Below are 23,838 nucleotides of genomic sequence, written 5' to 3' on the forward strand. Positions count from 1 at the left end.
TAATGTATTGTCAGCTCATTTATTTTTATTTTGTGCTATCTTGGCTTCCTGTGTGTTATAACCATTTAAAGTTAAAAGCATAAAAAACACTAAAAATATAACTCTGAAAATATTAAGATAAAGTATCACAAAATCCCAACCAACCCCGCCCCATGTTAAACCTTGCCATTGAAAGACGGCAGAAAGACTGCGTGGTTGTTGTTTTATTTTTAAGTGCAAGGTGGGAGGGTGGAAAGTTCTCTTGTTGATGGAACAAGATACCTGCTTTGGATGCTGCAGGTAAGCAGCTGCATGTGTGATTATGTGTAGCTGTTTACGGTGCTTCTGGTTTAACAAAGCAGGAAACTCACATATATTTGTTATATGGTTTCCATACATGGGAAAGATGACTGCACAAACCACTTCTCAGGACAAGATGCAAGAAATGTGAGTGCATGTGTCAGTTGTCTGTAACTGCTTTAGTCATTTCTCCATCGGAGTGCTCATATGAATGGCTCTCACATGGTGATGGGAACAGTGGGCTGATGCTCAAAACTCCTATGCCCATCCACTGGCAATACATTTTCCATGTATGACACAAGGTTCTATACTTGCACCAGTATATGCATGTGGAGTTCCTTCATGTTAGGAAAGTCTTAGACATGTTTGAGAGGTTGAACCCTCTCAAAACCAGGACATGTGTCTTCCTGGCCATGCTCCTATGCAAGTCGCGTGACCCACGCAAGATCATGAAACCAAAAAGGTGTGGGTTTTTCCGGGGCTGTGCTCTTGCATGAGAGCACAAAACCCCCCAAAACATGCATTTTGCGATGCCATACAAGATTGCGGGCCTGAAAAAATCACTTTTAGGGGGCACGATCACAGTGCAAATTCATGCGAGATCATGGCGCCTAAAATGGCTGCCATGCTCTTGCGCAGGATTTCCCAGTTCTGCTGGGACACTTGCATGGGTATGCATCAAGTATCATGCATTAATACTGGCTTTAAGCAGACTAGATGCTATGCTTTATCTTCAAACTGACCTTTTTTGTGAAAATTTAAATTCAATTTAGGCATGCATCTAACAATTGGCTTCCACTTAACTCAAACATGCTAATTTATCTGTGTACCAGGGTAACTCTTGGAAAGTTTATCTTCTTTCAGTACAGTACAATAATGACTGGAGGAGCCAAACCAGCTGAACAGCTCTCTGTATATTTCAATGCCATGCACTGTCAATCCTATGCATATGTGATACTAGTGCTTCTAGTGCAGCTGCTTCTCATTTTTAAAATACACGTTGACAGACAATTAGGTTTCACAAAGTCAAACCAATATTGGCAGTAAGTCCCTGGTCATATTTTCACCACAGGAAAGCCCTCTCCTTTTCAGTAAAAGAATGAACTGGAGATCTGGATTCAGATTCAAAACCCAGTTCTCTAATTGGTCATCCATGCTATAATGTCAAAAGCAGGTGGTGTGCTCCAGATATTGCTGGACTACAACTCCCATCGTCCCTGATCATTACCCCTGCAGCCTGAGGCTGTTGTGAGTTGTAATTTAACACCTGGAGGTCTTGGCTGCCACGGTCTATACAAAAGTTAGAAACATATATGGCACCTGAAAGCACTCACTTGCTTTATAGCTCTAGAAAGTTTCTGAATGTTTTTAAGAAGCTTATACAGCTTTGCTGCTATTCCCATCAGACACTGAACAGGAATGAAATTTGAAATAAATCCTTTCCTACTTCAGCATTTTGGACAACCAACATGAACGTGTTTGTTTGCTCAAAACCTGGACGTGAGATCAGAAAGCCTTCTGATGGTTTGGTCCAAGCAAATTACCAGATGTGGAGGATGGTCCTTCCATCTGCTCTGAAACTGAATTTGAAGTGATGGGCTAAATAGTGCAATTTATAGCCAATACTATAACTGTCTTACCAGTGGGATTTTCTGGTTGAATCTGACTGGCTGGCAGTAACCAAAATTGGCAATATTTCCCTATGAATAACAACACTGCTTTGTGTACCTTCTGTCTTCAAATGAACGATCTTTCAAAACAAGAGAAAGAAACACTTAACTCTAAAGGTTGTGTTGGCAGATGTCCTGTTTTTTACTTAGTCACTTTAAGGCAGACAACCCAAGCTTTCAAGTGTTCTGCTGGCGCAGACCCCAGAGGACCGGAGGCTTCATTTGTACCCCTCCTACTCATTTGCTATTCAGTCATAACCCCATTTGGTGGATGAAAGCAGATGGCATTCTAAAACTGTACATCTAATTTAAGGTTGTCAAGTTAGCATTTTTTAAAAAAGATTTGCACAAAGCTGATCAGATAGAATAAAAGCACTTAAGATAACAGAAGGAAGAATCCGGGAGAGACTATTGGGAGTTAAGAACAGAAGAAAGGCAAGGGAGCATGAGAGTCTGCAGAGACCCAGATTTTTAAAAAAAATCTAGCAGAGAAACAGTAGAGATCTGAAGTAACTGAAATGCTGATTATAAAGAAAAGATACAACATTAAACTCTCTTCTCAAACCAGTTAATCTAGAGTGCTTGCATCTGAGCTGATTGAGTTCCAGTAAGTCAAAAGGGTCAAGTCAGTTTAAGTCAAAGCATCTCTGTTTCAGTGCTAAGTGGATCACTATCTAGGAACACAGAAGGTCCAGGTAATACACAGAGATAAAGTATGAGTGGAAATTAAGTATAAGACTGTGAATCAAAAAAACGAACTTTACAACAGGTTTTTTGTTTAAAAAAATCCCAATAGGTCTCTGTCACTTCAAATGATAATATAGGGTTCAGGTCAGGTTACTACAGTATTTGAAGTGTATTAAGGCTGATTCACACATGTACATACATCAGTTGGCATCTCATCATTCAGCGACTTCAACTACAGATGAATTAATTTCCCTTGGCTTCATCCAGAAAGAGCTTGGCAAATGCTATTTCTTAAATACTAAAGGGAAAATAGCTCCCATTCTGACCCTCATTGTGATCACAATGATATGACTTGAATAATACCCTTACGTGTTACAAAGTCTATAGACTTTTTTCAGGTATCCAGTAGCAAACACTTGAAGGAATTTGGAGAGCATGGCAACTATTCTCACCTGCTAGATGCCGATGCAAGCACTGGCTGGAGCCCTTGGCTGATGAGAGACTGGCACACACTGCTTTCTCCAAGGGGACCAGAATCTGATCAATTCCAATTCCAATTACCATTAGGAAATCCTATGTATATTCATACACCAATATGTGCATAAGGACCCCTTCAGACTGCCATTAATATCTAACTACAGTGGTACCTCGGGTTAAGTACTTAATTCGTTCCGGAGGTCCGTTCTTAACCTGAAACTGTCCTTAACCTGAAGCACCACTTTAGCTAATGGGGCCTCCCACTGCCGCCACACCATTTCTGTTTTCATCCTGAAGCAAAGTTCTTAACCCAAGGTACTATTTCTGGGTTAGTGGAGTCTGTAACCTGAAGCGTATGTAACCCGAGGTACCACTGTACTCAGGTAACAATGCAGATGACCATTTAAGTGTTGAGAGGATAGAAATATATGTTGGAAATGTAAAGAGAATGAAGGTACCTTTTTGCATATGTGGTGGTCTTGTAGAATGGCAAAAGACTTCTGGGAAATGATTTACAATGAGTTAAATGTTTATAAAAAACCAGAAGCCTTCTTGCTTGGAATAGTGGGGGAGGAGATACCGAAGAACTTAGAGAGACTGTTTATGTATACCAAGGCCACCAGAAAGCTATTTGCCCAAAAATGGAAAGAAGGCACACCGATGAAGGAAGAATGGATAATCAGCATAATAGACTATGCCGAAATGGCAAAGCTTACCATGAGGATCAGGCAACAAGACAAGAAGAAATTCTTACAAGATTGGATAAAATTTATAGAATATATTAAAGAATACTATAAATATATTAAAACGTTAGCAGGGTTGTTGTAACATTTATGATGTGTTAAATATGGACAATGTACTTATAATTAAGATTTGAAAATTACAGAGGAAAGATAATGATATGCAAGATGATGAATGATTGAATTTGGAAGCCAGGGCATGGGGGAGGAAGTCAAACAAAATGAATTTGGTATATAATTGAATGTAAAAGTGTTGTTTTAAAAATTTCTTGGAAAATAAAATAAAATAAATGTAAGTGTTGAGAGGGTGGAACAGCTGGTATATTTCTGGAAATGTATTCTAGTAGTGAACAACTGAAAACAATTTCTGTTTAACTCTAAATGCTCATGTATTGATTTTGCTGAAGCAATGGGACAATACGTCACATCAGGATTAAACTTTATAAAACACCACCAAAACAGTTTAACATTGTGTGAAACATCAAATAATATATTCCTTCGGGCTTTTACAGCCATACAAGTAAATATTTGTATATCTCTGCATGGTTTTGCAGAAATGTAATATAACATTAAAATTACAAAATCTCCTGTTAATTTACCCCATTCCCCCATTTCTAGGCTTGTATAGTATTTCCATGTTGTGTTGTATGAGAAAAATTTCCAGTGCTATATATCAAGGGCACGTACTTTCCCCCCCCCCATGCAATTTGCATATCACAAATACAAACAACACTTCAAAGGATTGCTTCAGAATAAGCCATTTCTCTCTTCAATGTATATGTAACTTTGATGGGATTTATTCGTCAAAGTTTCAATGAAGCCAGTTTCATACTCATGGGGTGCAGGACACACATTGCTTTTCAAGAGGTATCTGAGAATTTTATCTAGCACTATAGGTATTACCTTCAACTTAAAACAAATGTATTCTAAATGTAGGCATGTGGGGTTATTTAATCCAATATCTTCTCAAGAGATATAATCTCATTTGACTAACGGGCTTTATAAAGTTAAGAATAAATGTGTTTAGACTTAGTTATCAGACTTCTTCAGTGTTTTGTATCAAAAGTGATTCAAATTCTAGATTGGCAAAGGAATTACAGGGTACCCTTGGGCAATTCATTGTTTTCACTGTCACTTGTGTTGGGGGAGATTTCACATATTTCTTCCTCTTTTCCCTAAACACTTCAACTCTTTCATTCAGTCACCTGCTTCCTCCACACCTTCAGGTCTCAGGTTCCTAGTTCTCCATCCAAACCACTGACTATTCTATCACCGTTTTTGGAGAGTTGCCTTTGTCCCACCAGATTCCCCAGTCATGGTTTAGACCCTTTTCATGCTTACATTATGGAATTCCCCGCCAAAATGTATGGCAGACACTTTGGTGTATTGTTTTTGGTGCCTACTAAACACTTTTTCTAGGCAAACAGGTACAGTGTTTTTCACTCTATAAGATGCACCAGACCACAAGACGCACCTAGTTTTTGGAGGAGGAAAACAAGAAAAAAAATTCTGAATCCCAGAAGCCAGAACAGCAAGAGGGATTGCTGCGCAGCAAAAGCAGCGATTCCTCTTGCTGTTCTGGCTTCTGGGATAGCTACGCAGCCTGCATTCACTCCATAAGACGCCCACACATTTCCCCTTACTTTTTAGAAGGGAAAAAGTGAGTCTTACAGAGGAAAAAATACGGTAATTTCGGCATGTACATGGTATTTTATTTTGTATATTTTTAAGTGGCTGATTTAACTCATATTTTGAAGAGAAACTCAACCTCTTTTTAACATCCAGTTTCATCAGTATTTTAGTGCATATTTCATGTTTTATGCAAACCATAAAGGTTTTGATGATTTACTTATCTATTTCATAATATGTATCCATGGTTTGATTGTAAAAAACCAACCAACAAACCTCAGTTTACAAAAAGATAAAACAACAAAATCAAGACAATTTTGCAACCATACATTAAAATATACAAAACTTAAAATACTAAAACAGATGATCCTGATCTCAACTTTCTAACATCTACTTAAACATCATATGAATCCTGTTAAATAAAGAACAAAAAAGAAGCCGTAGCTTTTGAAAATGTAAAGATAAAGAAGAATGCAAAACAAGAAAAAACTTGACCTTTTTAAGGGGGCACTCAGCCAAAGTTGTTGAGGAAAAACCCCCACACAAGCAATAACACAGAAAGTTTCAACAAACTCAGAAGCTACTCACCATTTCTTCTCCTGGTCCTGTAACTGTAAACGATTGAGCAACTAAACTGGTAACATAGAAAGTTACTCACATACTCTTCAACCATTGCTGTTTGTTAATTTTTTTTTTAAAAAAAAACCTGCTCAAACTGGCAACCATTCCTTTCTCTTGGCTACTTACAAAGAATGTGCTTTGGAGGTGTGGATGGGGCCTCTAAGCTGTTGGTTAGTCTCCTAACCACAGGTGGAATTAAAGCCTTCATAATTGCCCTGCCTTGTTAGGCAAGCCTGATCAATCACATGGTGTTTTTGCTTAGAAACACCTGAGAGGGACTTCTTTGCCATAGTTATACTTTCAAATTAGGATTGGCTGAAGACTGCAGACACCTGATTGGCAGAAATGTTGCAGAGTTTCTCTGAGTTGAAACAGAAGTATAAAATGTGTATGGGACAAGAAAGAGTGTGTGGCTTTGAGATTTTGGATAAAAAGTTTCTCAAAATTGCTTGACAGGGCTAGGCCCCAATAGCACTATGGATTAGCCTCCACCTGTTTGAGCAAATTATAGATTGAGTTTTGAGCTGCTACTCTCATCCTGAGGGAAGAAGGACAACATGTGTCTTTTGAAAGTCATAATGAAAGCTCATAATGTAGCTAGCTAATTCAGTAACTTCACCTTAGTTAATTCGTCAGGTTCAGGCCTCAGATCAGCATGCTTTAGAATTAGCCAGGCTAGGACTGGATTGTGGGACTGATTGCTGAGGTTAGTGATCACTGACTAATTCAGTGCAATATGCTGCTGTTGCTCTTAGTTAATATCCTTAAATATACACTCCAAACTGAAGTGGCCATTCCACACAGTGTACTTATATTATTGGATTATGTGGAAATAGAGTGGGCCCTCATCTTGATGAACACTAAAAATTTAAATCAAGAGCTCTTTTAATAATTAACTTGAGTGCTCATGCATCAGGAACAATGAAAAAGTAGGAGAGGGGTTAGCAAAATTCAGTGGTAACTGCTTCTAGTCCATTAAGAAAGGAGCCAAATCAGTCCTCCATAATGCTTAATCTTGTTAAACTGCAGCAGCTAATGGAAGGCTTTTTATTAAAAGCCATATGTCTGTGGAATCTTAAGTGTAGGAGAAGATATGACAACAACACTCACATGGTGACATTTTCCTTAATATTCTCTAGGAGTCGAGAAAACCTTTCTTCTGACATTTCTTTGATAATGAACAATGGAGTTCTGAGTAGATGTATATCGATTCTTATCATGGATGTTAAAAAGTGCAACTCGGTCACATACATGCTTACACAGATGTAAGCCTCATGTGATCAACAACCCTTAAAACAGTATTCATAGGATTGCAAACCCTTTCTTTCTTGTAGACACTTAAATCATTACTACAGTATAGCCCAATACTGTATAGCCCAATACAATAATAAATCATTACTACAGTATGTTGCCCAATAGCAAAAGGAACTAAAACAAAATAAGTCTCATTTGTAGCACCTGAAGCAATGAGGCAATGGAACACAGATGCTATGTCTCTGAGGTATCGTACTGCAGCTCACAATCTTATGCTACCATTTACACTGCCAAGTTAATAAAAACACAGTCTTTGGATATCTCCAGCCAACAGGGGCAGTGCCAGGTTTGAGAGGGCACTGAGGTCAGAAGTATTGATAGGAGGACACATAAAAAGTGGGGGTTGAGGAGGGTCATTTGGGAATCATTTGAGAAATGTTAGTAAGTATGGATACCTCACCCCCGCCACACCTGCTGCAAAAAGTGGAAGGACTGTAGCTCAGTGGTAGAGCATCTGCTTTTCATGCAAAAAATCCCAGATTCAATTCTCAACATCTCTAGGTAACTCTCTTTGAAATCCTGGAAAGCTGCAGGCAGCCATTGTAGATAATACTGAGCTAGATAGATCAATCAATGGCCTAACTCACTAGAAGGCAGCTTCCTAAAATCCCACTTAGCCCCTTCAAAAGATTGGGTAATCTTGCATTGCAGGTCTGCCAATGAGCAGATGAAGCTGTCACCAAAACAACAGCTGAGAAGTAAGGGTGACATAGTCATTTAAAGGCCCATCTCTCTCTCCCTCCCCACTTCCCCTCATTGGTCCAGTGGCACAGCGCGCACTTCCCACAGCAGCATGGGGGTGGGGGTGGGGAGTTGCACGCCCACCAACAAGACTGGAACATAAGTCTTAGTTTAATTTGTTGAATCATTTTATAAAGGTCAATGCGGGTGTTCATGGCTGAATATTTCTGGGTAGGGGCAAAATTTAAGCCTAAGTCCAGCACTTCTATCTCCCTAGGAGAGAATGCTCAGCTTGACAAATTTACCAGTTACCTGTTCTTCCCTTTGCCCCCAAGCTTGGGAAAATTTTGTCATGTTCTTTGTTGTTTAGGTTCAGATACAGATTCGAACGAACCTCTACTAGATATGCTACTTGCACTATCCCCTAAATTAGTCAGGCTTGTTGCCCTCTGGGTGTTCCTAGTTCTTTTGCTGTTGAAGGATCTATTGCGATTTTCATTTTTGGTCCAGACATATATTCTATTATTTGCATAATCTTCTCTATCCCTAATGAACTTTTTCCTTTTGTAAATTTTTAACTCCCTATTAAACACAGTCATAGACTCCCTCAAGGTTCTTTATCTCTTTATCATATGTTGCTTTATCGCTCCCTTTCTTTAGGTCTTTTTGGATTTAATCTGTCTCTGGATTTTATCTATTCTATCAACTTCAGATTTTGTTTTTGAAATGATTAACTGCATTAGGTCAATCACACACCTGTCCAATATGCCCGTCCATTTCGTTATAAAATCCTCATCTCCTTTATAAAGGCTTGGCTGTTTAATAACCCTTAAAGCCCTAGGAATCATGTTCGACCTTATGCATTCTGATAGGGTTGAGGCATGTGAATATGCCCTAATTCTTTTCTGATTCAAATCATATAAATCCTCTATGTAGTTAACCATATCACTTCCTACTTCCTCCTCCGAAGGACAACGGAAGCATGGCACTCAAAACAGAAGTGCACCCCCGAACAGAGTATGTTCAGATACCCCCCAAAAATATGCAACCCAGAACACTCATTTTCACATTTGAAGTGTTTGTAATCCAAAAAGTTTGTTAACTAGGCTGTTCGTAACCCCAGGTCCCACTGCACGCCCTGGTTTGGCATGGGCAGAGACCTGCCCCCAGCTCATTCAGTCATGAGGAAAGTATTTCAGAGAAGAAACTCCTGGTGAATTTATCCTATAATATTATGAAGGCTACTTGCAAGTGCTATTTATTATTATTATTATTCCTTAAATACAGAGTTAAAAAAATCATTTTATCTGGCATATGAATGTGATGGGCATTGCTAGTAGCCTTCATTATTTCAATCTATGCTAAACATTTTCTCATTTTTCTCTGCCAACAACAGTTGTAAGAAGTACACTCCTATCTTTCTCATCTATCTCAGATTTTGGTAGAAAATTTGTTTTGTTTCCCCTGCCAATAATAAAAATGTTGAGGTGGTACTTTTCCCCCCTTTCCTATTGTCCAAACACACGCAAAATGACACATTTCAGTGACTCTAATTCAGATGGCTTGTGAAGCATAGTAATCTCTTGTGCCACATAAAGGATTTGCATAAAAATGAAAAACAGGCTGGAAAAATACCTTCAGTCCTGTTAGCATGTTGGTTATGTTCCTGCAGGGAAATCACTCAGTACACTTGGCTGATTCTTTTGTTTTACCTGGGTATGAAAGAAGTATGAGTGGTTCAGGTGTGAGTGGCTTTTAAAAAAACAAAAACAAAAAAACCAGGAAGAGAATCCAGAGTATGGGATAAGCAGACCTTTACACAGGGGAAACTTACAGAGAGCCCATTAATGCTGGATGGATATAATCTTCCTTTCAAACCACACTTTGATTTCCTTTTGCAGTTAAAGCGAAGCACCTTGTAAGAATTTTCCCTTTTTATGATTTGTATGGAGCAGGGAGATGACTGCTTGAATGTTTTGCTTATTGATCAGGCACAGAAAGACATCCAGCATGTATGTTTAATATTGTTTGAACTCGGGAGTATATAATATTTGTGAGGAGCTTAATCTTTTCAGCTTCTATGAATGAACAGAATATGAATTCTGCTATGAAATTGCATTGCCAGTACTTGGTGGTAGAAAGAGGACATGTGGAGGGGAAAGTGATAGCCTTTGAAGAACACACGACTTTTGAAGTAGAGATAAAATGACCTAGTGAGGGAGGAAAAGGTTGAAACAAAAAAGAACGAGTGGGTGTTATAATGGGAAGAGAGCCATCTCAGTGGAGACTTTATCTGGAACACAGCTATCTGATTAAACAAAGTGAATTTTAGGAAGGCAAGATGTAATATTTGAAGAAGAAACTCTTTGTGTCTTTAGGTATCTAGTTTACTCCACAGTTTTTGCTCTCCCTATGAGCAAAATGTGCCTGTTGCACAGCAGGCCTCTATGTCATATCACAGATAGGTCTACATGGGTACCATGTTGTGGGTCAACAAACATTCAAAGTTTTCTGAAGCATGTGGAACTTCTTGTGAGGTTCTTTGGATGACGCTTTTCGGCAGAAATCCTAGGTGGGGAGTCCAGTCCAATACAATATATTGGATCTTCATCTCTGGGGCAACTTCTGTAGCCCTGGCTATACCAACATCCAAGGCGCAATATCAGTAGTTCTAAATGGGTGTGTGCCATGGGATGCAGTTTCAGGGCATGCAGAAAAGAAAAAGCATGGATTTCCATAGTCTTCTCAGCTGATTCCCCAAACCTGGAGCTGACAGAAACCCCTCTTATTTCCTTCCCATTGTTCCCAATGATAGAGAAATAGGGAAAATAGATGAAAACCAGAAAAGGGACATAGGAGCCCAGCAGGACAATGGGTAAGACAATTTGACCACTTTCTGAGTTCCCACCACCACCTTAGGATTGCTGAGTTGTAGCATTATATTCGAACAATTGCAAAAAAGAAATCTGAACACAGAAAGAAGCAGACATTTTCTATTATTTTGTTTCTACAAGTGAGAGCACTTGGCAGCACACATTTAAAAGGGTGGTTAAACAAGTTCCCTGGAGACTTCTTGGGAAATGTTAATTTAATATGAGGTAAATTAGATACCTAAAGACATAAGTTTTTTCTTCAGACATAATGTTAATTCAAACCTAAAATGTCACAAAAGGCTGTCCTACTTGATAATGGTCTATATCCTGGTGACTAAGGTAGATGACGATAGTTAAATCCACAGTAATCCTGTCTGTGATTCTATTTATTACTTCCTTCTTTCAGAGAGAAATTTGATTCACTGCACATTTAAAGGCAAACGCAGATAAATCACGCTTCCAAGATATTAAATGAACTTGAATACGGTCATCCTTCAAAATTTGTAAATTTCTGATTTTTACAATGCCAAGTAATGTGTACAAAAATGCATAGACTAGGCTAAAGTGTACATATAAATGCTTATATTATTGGAAGCAGACAAAAATGCATTTCATTAATGAAAATACCTTAGCAAAAAAATGTGTAAATCAGGCAAAATTGCATAATAAAGATTGTATCTTAGGAGGAATTTGCAATGAAATGCTGATAGATTTTCGCAAGGATTTAAAAAATACTGCAAATTACTATGGAAATGTAGAAAACGGGAAACTACAAGGGAAATGTGAAACTGAGCAAAAACAAAATTTATAAATTTATACATCCCTACTTGACACATATTATATAACTGAATGTTTTATATATTCCAAATAGAGGAGCTTACTGTGGGCAATGAGTTTTCTCCTCAAACTCTCTCATGTAGTTATCCCTAATAATTAAACTCAGTACCTCTAGAAAGGGAAGAAAATGCACCCACAGCTTCAGTAAGTGTTCTCTGAGGTTCAGAAGAGTTTTTAAATCCCGCAGCTAGAAAGTGTTAACTTTCAAGCCTTACACTTTACACTTCTGCTGTGAGGAAACAGAGAGACACCAGAAGCTTCAGGCGAAATTGTTTTGGATGCTAGCTCATCAGGAAGCTTCTGTTCTGAAATTCTCCACAGGGCTGACAAGAGAACTCACACAACCAAATACAATAAATCAATAAGCTTTTAGAGCTTGTTTTAAATGGAAACTATTAACAGTTGAGAAAAACATATGGGTGGAAGTAACAGGGGGGGAAAGCAGGGAGCAAAAAATTAACAAATCAAGACACACAAATGCATGCAATACACCAAAGCAAATAAAAACATTTGACCTTATTTTTGGCAAAACATCAAATGATGGAGAAGGGGATCAAATGACAGGAAGAACAGAGAGGAACATATTGCATAAAATATAAGGGGGAAGTAGGTCACACACAAAAACCATAATTTTAAAAATCCATGAATGTTATCAGCATTATATGCATACATTCTGTATATTCTTGTGTAAACACTCATATTTGCTTTATAAAATAAGGGAGAAAACTGCTAGCACTGTTGCCATGGTTACCACACTCAGAAATAACAGAATGGCATCAGTGTACGTTATTTTATACCTTACAACATTTGAAGTGCATGCTATGGACTATTTTTAATACTTTGTTTTCTCAGATACAGTACAGCTTGTGTTCCAGACAAACAGGAAAATCACAGGATTTGTGTTATCATTGCCTGCTTGAATGTGATCTGGAACGCTGGCTTTTCCAAAAGTATGCTGCCTGTTAGAAAATGTCATCTAAAAACAATGCTGAATAATTACCAAACCACTAAATAAAGCAAAATCCATTTGAAAATGATAGTGTTTTGTTTTATTTTGTTTTGTTATTTAACTCAAGATTTCTCATGTAATAGCAATTTATAGAATGAACCTACATAAGTTTAGTCAGTAACAAGTTATACTGAGTTCAATGGGACTTGCTCCCAGGTCTATGTGTCTACGATTGCAATGTTAGTGTTCTTGTGCAATGTAGATTCTTCAAGATTACCAGTCAGCAAATGAAATTATTTCCCCAGCATAACATGCCAACATACTTACAGAAATTTCATGCCCAAAAGTTCCTTTCCATGTATAACACCCCGAAACCTGTGGAAGAAAGGTAAAAACCAACATGAAAAATGAAACAATATGGGCAAACAAGTTACTAGATCTATCCCATCATATGATAATTGCTTTTCACTGTGATGTGGGATGCACTCTTCTTCTTCAGCTTCTTCTTCTTCTTTTTGTGAAGCAGAGAAAAAATGGTCCACTCATTTTTCTATACCCTAGTCTCAATACCAGATCCACCCGCCAATGACTGTTACCTAAAAACCTAAGGAAAACCTAGGCATGCATATTCCATGTCACATTTAGTTTGGCCCTTCTGTTAAATGTTCACCTGCTTGCAATTCATTATATCCTATGGTTTGTCAGTGACTTGTTCAGCTCTACTTAGTTATAGTGACCTATGTGCCTTATCCATCCACCCATGGATGCATAGATACTTTCATACACAATTTCCCTTACCTTCTTTGGAAATGAATAATGAATTGATAAAACAACCCATAAGTGCTTCATATATAGAGATGGTCTACACAAGAACACTACACAAACATTGGAGGTCAATTTTTTTACAATGCCATATATTCGATTACAAACTTAAATTATTCTTTCCCCAAATAATCTCAAAACAAAGCAAAACTCTACTGCAAAGAAAAGCGGACTGGATGCAACTTAAATACAAATGATTTAGTCTTGTAATTAATACATGTGGGCGTTTCAGGCTGGCTAAGAGATTCCGACAGAATAAAATGTGAATAGATGAAACCTTCCCACCATTTTGTGCTTTGTTTTGGTGTTATAAAATGGCTTCTTTTGCTTTTGGAGGCTGTAAGGTACAGGAGGGGCAACACAAAGGTACATAGGGAGGAGTTATGCACAGGAGGTTTAAAAGTTTAAAATGGGATATGTTGCACAGAAGGGTCAAAAGTTCATTGTGGAAACCTGGCAATTAAAGCGAAATAAAATTTTAACCAAGACTCTCCTCTCTTCTCACTCTAATTGGCTAAAAAATCAGAAGAGGGGGTGAAAAAATGTATATAATTCAAGATGCATGACAGGAAAAGGGCTGAAACACAGTAAGAGAGCTGGAATGGCACAGTTGAGACCTTATAGTAGGGAGGAGTAAGGCTGCAAAGGGACCCAGAAGGGGACCTGAATATAGATAATATTAGCTTGTTTAGAGCAACTGGAAACACAACTAGATGAATATGTCTCTATTTATTTATTTTTATTGGTATCTACTGAAACTGCAAAATTGGTTTATTTTCCCTAAAATATATTTTTCTCAAAAAATTGTTTCACCTGTTACCTTACTAAAATTCTAAGTAAAAGCACAGTGTGTTTGGGGGAAAGTTAGTCAAGGGTCTTTTTAATCACCTTTGTGCCTATGTGCCATACTCCTCTGCCCAAATTCCAAAAAATTAAATGGCTTTTTAATGAAAGCAGCCAGGGGGACTGGAAGGTATTGACTTGGAGGAGCAAGAAGGAGAAGGTTGGTTTGGCTAGCTTGCTTGGCTCTGTTTTTTACTCAATAAAATTTAGTTTGTTTGTTTTTTAAAAGCATGTGGTTCTGCCTTAGAGGCATGCTGTTGCCAGCAGGCATGTTAAAGTAGTGTTCACTTTCATAATACATTTGTATTGTTTCACTGTCCCATTTTTTGTGGATTGTTTTACTGTACACCACTTGCGCAAGTTGTGTATAAATGCCTAAAACAAAAGAAAAGGGAAACCTTTCTTCTGCTTCTGTCCATTAGAAAAAGACAGAAACGCCCTCTGTTAGGCTGTAATCCTATATACACTTAGCTGGGAGTAAGTTCAATTGAACTCAGTGATGCTTACTTCTAAATATGAAAGAAAAGGATTGTACATTACACACTTGTGAACAGAAGTGGTTTACCAAATTTGAATTTTAAAACGACACATTGTAATTTCCCCCCAAAATAAATAATGTTACCCTACTCAGAGCTACATTTTGCAAAGCTGCTTCACCCACAAACCCTTCCACTACATCATACATGTGTTTTCTCTCGTACTCAACCTACAAAGAGCATTTGTTTTGCACAATTGGTTTTGTCAAGGACCTAACAGAGGGTGAGGTGGTGAGATAAGGATCCAAACTGCAAACAAACTGGACTGCTGCATATGTGCCAAATATAAAATGAATGGTTAATCAAGGATTAATCAATATTTTTCCCCACTGATAAAAAATGGATGTGTCTAAACCATGGCTTGTACCTCTAATTTCACTGCATAGAAATATTGGAGGCATTACAGGGGACTCGACAGAATCAGAGTTCCCTGGATAGAAAAGAATGTGTAAACTCAATGTTAGCTTTACCCTGAATGTTGTCCAAAAGCATTGCAGGAGACATGCATTGAATGACCCACATACCCTTCATTTTCCTGCACTGCGGCTTTATGCATGCCTATTACATACTGGATTCTGCCTCATGTGTATAAACAACAAAAACACCTTCCAGCTTAGAAAGAGCCCATCCTGCTGACCTACTTGCTATAAAGGAGAGTTTGGTGCGCTGTATCCATGCATTTGAAATATGTCAGTTGAGGTAGGCATCAGATCTTCTCTCTATGAGAAGAAGACCGTTGGATTTGTGTGCCTTTCTTCCCACAGTATATTCTATTCTTTCTAGGAAACGATGTGTTGATTTAAGCATCCACAGTGATTATTGCATTGTTCCTGCTGATGAAACACGACCGATAAATTATTTGGAATCAAGTGGATGAAGGCACAATACTGGATATGCTTAGCATGACACAGAACAGAGAAAATCTTTCCCTCAAGCTAAAAGTTATGTCACGGCAAAATTTCTAAGACAGCATCATTACGGTTTTCCTTTACTGTAACACACATCAAAGCTTACAAACTCATTTTAGGATGCATCTGGAGTCTGAACTAAGAAAAGAGTTGGTTCATTAGCCTGAAATATAACATAATAAAATGTAAATGCTGCCCTGTGCCCATGCTGCACTGTAAAATGTGGTTAATAGACACCGCTCAAAAACAGCACATCTGTGTGTCACAACTGATGCCATGTTGTGCAACTTGGTCTATAACAGGGCAGTTATGTTTTCATGGAAAACAATGAGATTTGCAGCTTTCCTTGGTGATAATGTTTTTTAAAAGCCATTTTGGGAAGCCAGCCTCAAAACCAACCTCATATCAGAATGAATAATTGCATTGGAAATAGTAAATAATTTATCAGAGGGATGCAAATTGCCCAGGAAAGTATCGATTAACAATTAACTGTGATGTGGCAGCCTTTATATTTAGATATGTCTAGGGTTGGCATATGTCAATTCTTCATCCATATGGTGCATTGGAATTGAATATCTATGTCTGATCTCCAGGTCTGGGTGCTCAAAATCTGCAAATGGCTGGAAAAGAGAGCAGATTAATTCTTTTGCCACTTAGCTCTCTTCTGTTGAGTGCTGGTTCAGCCCCAGAGACACTCATGCTTAGAAGCCTGGGGGAGTAGAGACAGTTGAGGGAAAAGGGAAGTTAATTGGTGAAACCACTGTATTAGCTGTCCCATCCTACTCCCTTCTCCTGTCACTTGGCTTCCTGGGACTTGTGTGCATGCCAGCTTAGCTTTGTAATTGGAAAGAAAAAAAGGCTCATGTCAGCATGAGCCCCAAGAGTCCAGTGAGAACAGAGAACAGAGTGGGAAATAGTGGTCAAGCCCCAGCTAGGATGAGCTGCAAGTTATAAAAAATACAAAAAAGGTCTGTTGGATCAAACCAAAATCCATCTCAGCCAGAGTCTGTTGGCATCATTGGACAACTAGCAGACTCTGGAAAGCTTACATGCAAGTTGTGAAAGCAAGACATCCTCAGTTCTTTCAGCCCAGCATCTGGGACACATATTTTGCCATCTTTGGACTTGGAGGTCTCATTTAGTTATCCTGGCTAAGTGCTGTTGATATGGCTATACTTTGTACATTTTTTTTAAAAAAGCAAAAAAATAGGTTTTTATGAAAGTCAGGGGAAGTGTCTGTTTTGGGGTAGCACCTATGGTAGCACCTATTTCTCCAGTACCTGTTTTGACTGTAGCTGATTTAGCTTTGTGTAACCAGGAAGTAATTTTTCCTACCATGATAATAAGCAAGGACAAAGAGTTTCTTTCAGTCCATAGACAAAATCAGAACAGTACTTTAAGATGATTGCTTGTAACGGCCAGATGTCGTCTGATGCACCAAACAAACAAACAAACAAACAAACAAACAAACAAACAGTCAAACAAATAAAGCAAGCAGGCATCCTTAACACCAAGAAGCTGCACTTTTTTGTTCAAATGGGTTACTTTAGGCACTTGTCCTACCTCACCCCTGCACAGCCAACCTGAACTGCACAACTTGTAAATATAGTTATAATATCTTGAAAACCACTGTACATGAGGGTTACAACTTTTTGACATCCTCATATTCCTGTAGCTTAGATGAACTTTTGCCTAAAAACAAAGGAATGGCCTTTTGAAAAAAGGTCACCCCGGAATCAATAAATCATGTTCTTGTATATGAAATTATATAATGTATTATGTAAATATACATAATAATTATAATTATGTATTATAATACAGGAGAAATAGAGCTTGCAAATTTTCTGATACCTGTACAATGTTTTGTACGTTGTACATCACTTCTTATTGCTTAGAATAAATCAAGTTTGCCGTTTGTCTTTGTTTCTGCTGCAAGACTATAAAGTTCCCACACCACTTTGATTGCACGTTCTGTGCACTGATTATTTCTTGGTATCTGGAGGATGGATGGCTCCTGCTTCCAGTGATTCTCCAATACCCGCAATGCTTGTATGTAAGGTTTCAATATTTCTGAAAAGTTCTTGAAGTCATTTTCATTGAGTAGTAACGTTACCTATATGGTGATTCACAAGTGAGAAGAATTAGTCTTCTTTATGATGCAGGAAATGGGTTGGGGGGATCAAAAGTTATAACCCTAATGTAAATATTGATTGTGGGAATGGGCTCCAGGAATACTCAAGGTTCATTGAGTTTCTGTCCAATGCTCAGTAGATGAAAGAGTAACTGAACATGGATGGGGAACCTGTGGTCCTCCAGATGTTGACAGAGTCCCTAGCCAGATCCAGTCACTTCTGTCAATGATAAAGGATGATGGGAGTTGTAACTGAATAACATCTGGAGGGCCATAGGTTAGCCATCTTTCATTTATATAGTGTGAATTTGATGAGTATCTTTGTTATCATTAAGTCATGATGAAGATAGAAAACCAAATTGCACCTGGCATTTTTAAAGACACACATTCATTTTCAGTATTTTTAATAGCACCATTTGACATCTTCCAGAGAAACCCAGATCAGAAACTGTGTGTGTGTGTGTGTGTGTGTGTGTGTGTGCGCGCGCGCATTCTTTTGGAATTGCAGACTGCAGTGAAACAACAGTGTCCCTCTGTGTGAATGAGGGCTGCTTTTATTGCAAGCCCTTATTGTTCTGACTCCATCATTTCTGAGGAGCCTCATGACAGCAACAATCAACAAAATGGGGGGGGGGGGTATCTAAGAAGTCATAGTACTAAATCCTTTCTGAACAGAAACTATCCAACAAAATACAGAGACAGCATCTATTTTAGAAAAAACCTAAGTGTCCTCAAAGCTATATTATTTTCAAAGCACTGCTCAGGAGGGGAGAAAGAATGCAAACTTCACTTCAAACAATATTTTTTTCAAAAAAAAAATCTCTGTCCAGAAACTTTCTAAACTCCAGCTGACTGTTTAAATGGAGGAAATAATTTGATTTATTAATCCAAAGAGAGCAATGAGCAAGCACGCTGGAGAGCATTATGCAAGGAGCAGTGGGGTTCAGCAGTGTTAAACGACCAAAGGCATTCTGGTGTTGCAGAAGGTGAAACATTTTCTTTCTGGGATTAAGAAGTGTGAAAAGCTGCCAGCAAAAATGAGATGTGGTGTAAGCAGTCTGGTTCAAATCTCCCTCATGCATGTTTTGATCTAGAAGAGATAGTACAAGTGATGTTAACACTCATGGTTAGGCCCCTGACAGCCATGACTGAACATGCTGCTGCTGGTGGTTTGCTATTCCTGCCTTTGTCAGTTTGCCTGATCAACATGGTTGCAACAGATGGATATGTTCATTGCAAAAAGGACTGTATTCCAACAGAGACAAATTCCAGAACAGAAGCTGTGCTGCTTTGCAGTCATAGAGACAAGAACCGCTGTGAAGCCTGTGAGACTAATTGGCTAAACTGTAGCATGGACCCACCTGTCATGCACATGTATGAATACACAGCAGTTGGGACAGAGCCGCACCGTTGAAGCTAGTAATGGAAGTATATAATGCTACTTTATTTGAATAATGATACACTGGTACCAATTGAAGCCACTACTACCATTTTCTTTTACCTGGAAGTTTCAGTTCATGATGGGGACGTGTTGCAGTTGCTAAGTGATGAGCAAAATGTTCTTTGCGTCTACACAGCATTTTTCACCACCTATACAAGCATTCAATCCTAGTATGGAAAAAAGATTCCAGTTTCCTGGAATGTATCCCAGCACAAATGAAGACTTAAACAGGGATGATTTCACACTGTCATTTGGTTGGAGTCCTTCTTTTGGGGGCTCAAAGATGCAGGGAAAAACATTCTTCTCCCAGGCCTTTGCCTAATTAAACAATATATGGCCTTTTAAACTGTGGAGAGGGGTTATTATTTTGTTTGCTAATATGTTAGGCATTTTTGTATTGCAAACCACCCTGTGATCCTCAGATGAAGGGCGGTATAGAAATTTAAATAATAGTAATAGTAATAATAATAATTTAACAACAACAATAATAATTGATCCAAGCAGCCTTCCAGACCCTGACAGATATACAGACTCTGACCAAGAGGCTGATCTAGAAAGCCATGGTGGCCCTGGGATGCACAAACAATGTTCTGGTGGAAGCGCATCAGCGGTAGAAACACCACCAAGAAGAAAGAAGATCAAACTCAGCAAAGAGGACTCATTTGCAACATTAGATACAGGCCTTTCCCTTGCAGAAGATGAAGCGCTAGTATTACATCTGCTCAACAACCAAAGCTAATTTCCCCACCTCCCACTCTTATTTCAAAGTTATTTTGTCTTTGTATCAGAAAGGCACCTGTCCAATTTGGTTGCCAATAAATAAATATTGCTGCAAACATTTCTGAGATCATGGGCTTTCCAACAAGTGGCTCTTGTCCAGGTTTGTTAATTGACTTACTTTAAATGTTGTGAGGATCTTATGCCCGTTTAAAATGTGTGGGTTTTTTTGGGGGGGGCGGGGTTATTGGGTTGGGTTGTTTTTATTTTGATTATGTATTTTGTGGTTTTCTATTTTAGTTTTATTCTGTGAACTGCCCTGAGACCTCCAAGTATAGGGCGGTATAATAATCATAACAATAGGCTAACATATAAAAAGCCAAAATATGGCTGAGCTATAACACTACTACCAGAGCAGAAGAGATAACCCCCAACACCATGTAGAGAGATCCGTGGTGGCCAACATAATATGGTGCTGCTCTCCCAAATTGGGTGTCACTGCAGCATACCTGGATGGGGATGGGGAGGGGCAGGGGCAGGATAGAGGCAAGGTTGGGTAGCACTTGTGGAGCAAATGTGGCACTCCTGCTGGTGCATCATCCATCACCCTTCCTCACCCCAGCTGTTTCCAAGTAAACCAATGCTGGTATCATAAAGGCACCTCTACAGCTCTGCCCTACTACAGCAGCCAACAGTGACAGGGATCATATTGTTACAGGTCTGTGGGTGCTGAATGTCTGGGTTCAGTAAACCTTAGCATTTAATTAGAGCTTGTGTGTTAGAACCAGGAAAGAGACAGATTCATGTGTGTTGAAGATAGTTCCATGCGTGCACCAGATGCTTCTAACCCAGGCTTACTCAACCTCGGCCCTCCAAATATTTTGAGACTACAATTCCCATCATCCCTGACCACTGGTCCTGCTAGCTAGGGATCATGGGAGTTGCAGGCCAGAAACATCTGGAGGGCCGAGGCTGAGGAAGCCTGTTCTAACCCTTTATTTAGCATGTGTGAAAGACTAATTCAGTTAGGCAAACTGTCCAAGTTGTGTGTTAAGATGTTCCTTAATCCTAGGAAATCAACATGAGTAAAAAGGGTAATGGAGTCGGCCCAATTTCCTCTGAGGTGATGGCCGGGGAATGTGGAGCCAGCACAGAAAGGCATCTCAAGGTGGGCTTCAAAATAAAGCTGATCAAGCAGCAGGGTAGAGGAAAATAAACGAGGGTCATCTCCTCCAGGTCAGCATGTAAACTATCCTTCAATTGTGGGGAGGGACTGATTAGAGAAACCTAGAGGAGGGAGTAGATGAACAATATTTATTTCTGGCACAAGAACAGACCAAAGCTAGTTAACAAGTCTAGACACAGGAAATTTCTGAAGATGTCCAACAGTGAGAGGGGCTTTATATACTGAAATTTACCAATAATTGGGGTAATTAAGTCCCCACTTTTTGCATCATATTGGCATGGTGACATATTTCCTTGTGAATGCATGAAGATCCGGAGTTTCAGGTCCAGATAACAGCAACTTATTCTCTGTCAGCCTAACCTGTCTCACAATTTGAAAGAATCCCCCCCCTTTCTCTAAGTACATTGGAGGAAGTGGGAGATACAAATGGTACAACCACAACAAAGAAGATAATAGTCGATTGCCTTGAGAAAGATATAAGTAGAATTATTTCTAATGTCAAGAGAATCTCTGGAGTAGATTATTATAATTGTAGGACCCATTGGCAGTTTCCTGTGTGGTTTTGTAAAAGAAATAGAAAGGCTGTGTGATTCAGAAGGCCACATCTGCCCACACTCTTAAAAAGCATCTCAAAAATTTGAAAAACTAATTCTCATTGACCTAGATGGAGCCAAAGTAAAGGTTTGTCATTGATCAGTCTTCAGTGGGCATGGCAATTGTTCCACCGTGCAACGTCAACACAGAGTACACTATAATAACAGAACGAAGCTATTCTAAAAGTATCTCAAGAGCTGCACAGCTGTTTGAAGCTACTTCTGCATTCCACATCCTGCTATTCCACTGTCAGCAGGCAAGGATGTTTCTGAGCTCTGAGCCTTAGCACAGTTGCTGTTAAAAGAGCAAGCAGAAGTGCAAGAGTTTCTCCAAGGCATTGAGCAATCAAAAGTCAAGCTTAAATAATTAAAAGTGCAGTTCTATCTAACACTACATCATGAAACAGCAAGCCCCCAAATCCTGGATTTTGCCTTTGCTGTAAGAGTACACTTTCTACTGACCTCAATACAGGGATGAAGGGAAGCGGAGCCATATGAAAGAACAGGTGTGTTGTTTTTTTAAAGAGACAAGTATTTTTTGAGATTGGGGATGGGGGAGGTCAGCGCAAGGCTGTAACGTATGGGAGTCATGGAAGGAGATTGGCAGCAAGTGTGCAGTTCAGAATGGAAGGCTCTGTCCTGAGAATTTTTAACAGGCATTTCTACTATGGGGTAATGAACTCAAAAGGGCACCTTAAAATCACGTGAAATGGCATTTTTAATCTTGATTTTATACAATTAAGCACAAATAAAACCAACAAACGTGTTCCTTTATTAAACCCATTTGTGTCTTCATTGCAAAGTATGAGGGCAAACTGCTCTCTTTTAATCACTTGTGTAACACTTTTTATTATTGATTTCCTTCTGACTTTGTATCTCTTTTTGGAAATGTGTGACAGACGTTAATGTTTGAAATGGGGGGGGAATCTTAGTCTGAACAAATCAACACAACAATGAACTGCATAGACATAAAACATAAAATGTTTTCTTCATTCCTGTGTTGTGTTATGTTTACTTGCAACTAACAAGTCTAGACTATGTTGGGAATGGGTGTGGGTGTCCTAACCCATAAATCAATAAAGCAAAGCACAAGATCATTGTAATAAGTCTTAGCAATACTGCAGTTTGCCTCCCCACCATTCTTGCCTCCGGCTTTCAGGTACAAAAGGCTTAGCTGTGCCAATAGATATTAAGTACATCTAGCTTGTCTACTTGTTAATGATTCTGTAATTGCTCCAACACAGTATCGCTGTTCAGGCATTATTCCTAAATGGGATTTATTTACTTATTTTGTTTGTTTGTTTGACTTCTATGTTACCCGTCATCATAAGATTCCAGCCTCCCCCCCCCAAACCACCTGTGTGTCTTCACACCTTCCCATGTTAAGCAGGACTGTCTGAAGGCGGAGTCTAAGGACACTTGGGTTAGGGGTCTCAGTAACATGAATGGTTGTCAGTGTGTTCATCTACTGCATTATCCAAAATACATTGTAGGAAAATTGGGGGAGGGAGGCACGACAATATATACTTCTAATAAAAATACTGGCATATCCCTAGTTGTATCAATAACTTGACTGGGAGCATATGCATTGGCTTTTATCCTTCCCTCCCTCCCCAAAGTTTCCATGCAATGCCACATTCTGTTGCCGGGAGATATGGTTGTTGCTTGCCATTTTCTTGCCTCTCCACTATTCCACTATGTTTTCCATGGAGGCAAAAGTGCGTGTTTTTCCATTTTGAAAAGACATACAAATTTAAGAGGATGAATCTGTTCAGTGATGTCCTGGAGCAAGAACCATGTTGAACCATCTTCCTTTCTACCTCAATAGCAATTTCCATAAGTCAAGAAAACTGGAAAGGCCTTGCTATTAATTCCATGATCTATTTTTAATTGGAAGTACTGCA

General features: G+C 38.9%; 1 long non-coding RNA gene across 3 annotated transcripts in view; it reads right to left on the reverse strand.

The window, feature by feature from the left end:
- The window catches only part of LOC309530830, a 572,302-nt gene that overhangs the window by 11,676 nt on the left and 536,788 nt on the right, over window positions 1-23,838 (reverse strand). For all 3 annotated transcript variants that reach the window (XR_014218919.1, XR_014218920.1, XR_014218921.1), the window contains 2 exons: window positions 13,085-13,132; window positions 9,734-9,810 (listed from right to left, as the gene is read on the reverse strand). This is a non-coding gene — a long non-coding RNA (uncharacterized lncRNA). The remainder of the gene's footprint in view (window positions 1-9,733; window positions 9,811-13,084; window positions 13,133-23,838) is intronic.

The sequence above is a fragment of the Podarcis vaucheri genome (assembly GCF_965113315.1).
Source record: "Podarcis vaucheri genome assembly, chromosome: 4".
NCBI classification, from domain to species: domain Eukaryota; kingdom Metazoa; phylum Chordata; class Lepidosauria; order Squamata; family Lacertidae; genus Podarcis; species Podarcis vaucheri.